The following is a 3,885-nucleotide window of genomic DNA, read 5'->3' on the forward strand; positions in this document are numbered from 1 at the left end:
TTAAGAGAAGCAGAAAAAAAACTATAGAACAACAAAATGTTCACAAAGTTTCACCTGGTGAGTCACTCTGTTAAAAACTGACATGTCGTAAATAATTTGTAGTCATGTTTCTGCTCGTTACACTATTGTAGTCCAATATCTTTACTTTCACTTTAGCTCTTTATTTGTTCTCAGTGTGCGTTTTGCCTGCGTTGTGGGTTTTTCGGTGCTGAGCTGATTTTAAAACTGTAGAACTGAGACCAGGTCTGCACACTAAAGCTGTGCAGACCTGACGGTCAGCTGAGACCTTGGCACGCTATTAGCTGTGATCTGTTGTTAATAGGAAAAAGTTTATAGTAGCAGCTTTAAGGCGTGATTTCTGAGTCATCATATACTCAGAAATCAGCAAAACTCAATTTTTTCGAGGGAGATTTTAACAAAAGAATGCATGTGTTGATATTTATTAATAGAATAAAAAACATGGATAGAAAGAATAAATACCCCTTCAGTGTTTACACTACAGATGAGATGTATTGATGTCATTGCAATGTCCACCTTATGAAATCGTGCCTGCAGTAACTGCTGTTTCATTGTCTATCCGATCTTTCCCACGATAAACGTATTTTCGCACACGTGAATCATAATGAATTTATTGACGTCTCTGCCTCTGTTGTGCTTTTTTCTCCTTTCTCATCAGACAAATCAGCCATTATAGTGCTGCAGCATGTGTACTTGATACTTGATAGCATTCCATTTATTAGATTAAGTGTAAGATTAATCTCTTCAAAGCTGCGTCGAACCTCGTTCATCCACAGCCTGAAAACAGCACTAAGAGCAGAAAGCGCTTTACCAATTTGATTCCTACTTCCATGAATCATACGGTACCATTCCAATAAGCTGCATGCCTGTTTGCAGCCTTTACTTTACAGCCTGTTTGCAGCTGTTGTTCCCAGCTCAGTGTACTGGTGGATAGGTAATTAGTAGACTTTGAGCGAATGAGATGAATGCGTGGCTTCTTGCTTGTGACACTTTTAAATGGGATCATTGTCATTTCTGCCCACCTTAATGGTCATTCAACACATTTTGGCACTGTACAAAAAAGTCTCTCTATAATTTCTAGCATATTCCAGGACTCTATGGACATCATTTAGGAGCCTGTTTCATTATGGATGAGTGCATTCACAAATCCATCTAACATCTGTGTTGCACTCCTGAAATCTGGCAGGTTTATCGATACGTACTCCCGGCTGACCTTTTCCACGCTGTCCTGTCTTGTAGTGTTTTCAGTCTGCTCTCCTTTCAGACATTTATCAAAGGGTGTTACTTCACTGACATGAGTTAATGTGCTATTTTAAGCCAGATGAAGCTTGCAGTGGCTGATAACACAGTAAATTGCTCTTGTCTTAATGAGCCAGTTATGTGCTATATTGTCATGAACAATCTATTATCTGCAGAGCTGTCAGCATCCTCATTAGAGGCTTGTGCTTTGTATAGCAGAATTCAGACTGAACATAGGAAATGGACTGTTTCACAGAGGTAATGTAGGCATTTTGTGTTATACTTATTTAGAGGCTGAGTTAATACCTCACCAATAAAAGCATGTAAACAGCTATTTGAAGATGTTGGAAGGCTAAGTTTACCCCCAACATAGCTCTTGAAAAGTGACTGATGTTTTACAATGTAACTCAGTAATGTGCACTACTGTGTGACCTTTTATTTCCATATATTTTGCTAGGAAAATGATAAATAGGTGCAGTGATTTACTGACATGTCCAAATACAAGTGGAAATAAAATAGCTGTAGTAATATCATGGTAATTTGGGGCTTTTAATTCTTTGAACTGTTGAACTTTTCACAGCGTGTAATGTTTGTACAGTATGCATCTTTAATGACTTTAAAACAAATTATTTTATATTTTCTGATCCACACAGGGTAATAATTATACATACAAGCGCAAATATTTAAATTCACATACACCCCCAATAATATTTAGGTAAAAATCCACTACACTATTTTGGTGGCATCAACAAGCTTCTGGCATAATTTGGCTGGATATTTGACCATTCTTCTTGGCAGAATTAGCAGAGTTCGTTTAAACTGTGTTCCTGGCACTGACTCAGCCACAAACTTTCATTAGTGGTGATGTTGGGGCTTTTGAAAGGTTTCCAGAACCATAATGTTAGCCAACTATACGCACTGCAAAACTCCTTTTGATGTGTAGTCATTGACCGGTTGGAGCACCCACTGTATAGTTTCAACCATCTAGCTGTTAATTTGAGGTGAAGTTGAAGAATTATCCTCCCTCATTGTTCCATCATTCCTTTTTGTTCTTCTTGTTTTTTTGCATAGTACCAGTGCTTGACATTGGTTAAATGTCCTTAGGATTGAAAGCCTCACCTTTACTCCTCCAAACATGTGTCTTGTCATTGTGGCCAAATAGCTCCATCTTTGTCTGATGTAACCGTAAAACCTTTCACTAGAGAGCATGTGGCCTGTCCATGTGAGCAGCTGCAGCTTTAAATCAAATTGAAGGGTTTCAATATTAGAGCAGGGGCTTCTTTCCTAGTCGCCAACCCCTCCTTGGTCCATGGTGATGTAAAGCTTGCTTCACAGTTGACAGTGTTGCTGGTGTTCCAGTAGTTTCCAGGTCAAGGCAGGCTTGAGTCGTTCCTGGGTACTTCTTGAAAAGTCTAACCAACTGCCTCTCACGTGAATAGCGTGTACTTATGTGCAAATTTTTTGAACCTATGATCTTGAAAATAGAACTTTCGGCACCACTTATTAAAAGATTTAAGTGAGTGTATGTATATATTTGAGTGTAATAAAGTTATTAAAGATGTATGTTGTATGATCCTCCCGGAAAAAGAACAGTTCAATAAAATTATTAAAAACCCCAAAATTACCATGACATTCATTCCCATGATGAGTGAATGTAAACAACTGCATGCGTCACAGTGCTTTAGTGAACTGCCCACATTTCCTCCTTCACTTTGCAAACAGATCAACTTGAAACAATAGTGCAGGAATCCTTACTTCCTTACTTGTTCCTTACTTCTCTCTAGACTAAACCAATGATGCATTCTGCCCCTGGCTTTTTTCAGAATCAAAAAATGGTCTTTACCCTTTTGTAATATTTTTTCTTTATTCTCTTCAGTTCAGTCAGGATATAGGGGTTATATGAGGCTAATTGCACTCTGGATGTGCACTCTCCAATTCAATGCCAATGTTCCAGCATTATAATTACACACCATGTTTAATTGTAAACCAAGGCTAAGCAGAAGCAAGATGTTGATCTGTCTGACTGCAGAAAATGAGAAATGTGGCAAGTGCTTGTGGTATATAAGCAAAAACTATTTCAAAAATTAATCAAATATTCTTCTTCTTATTTTTCTTGTTTTAAAAAAGGCATCTCTGGAAGCAGACTTTATGGTATTTAATTTTTTGGACACACTGTTTTCAAAAGCAGAATCCTCTTTTCAAAGAGAAAGCCTGAAGCAATCCTTTTACTCAGCAAGTCATATGAATAGTCTTTCAGGGCCATTGACCAGCAAGCTCACTCTTTCTACAAGAAAACAGTTTGACATTTCAATAGAATCATGCAAGCAAAGCACATTAGCTCTGCAGCACGCATACTTTCACTGGCAATTACAGAACAGAGGCGAAAAGTAAATGATGGCGCACCATCATTTTTTCCATTTGAAATGTTGTAGTTATGGTCAGACGTTTATATTCTCTCACAATGGGCATGAATGTCATGCTAATTCAGGGCTTTTAATGATGTTCTTTTTGCAGAGTGTAATGATTGTACAGTCTGTTCAGACTTGAAAAACAACAATAACTGGACGCACAAGTTTGAATGTCTTTTGAATTTTCTCTAATACAGACAGGCTCAAAGAAATGTTAATA

The sequence above is a fragment of the Perissodus microlepis genome, chromosome 10, assembly GCF_051167445.1.
Source record: "Perissodus microlepis isolate ML-2025 ecotype Zambia chromosome 10, ASM5116744v1, whole genome shotgun sequence".
NCBI lineage: Eukaryota > Metazoa > Chordata > Actinopteri > Cichliformes > Cichlidae > Perissodus > Perissodus microlepis.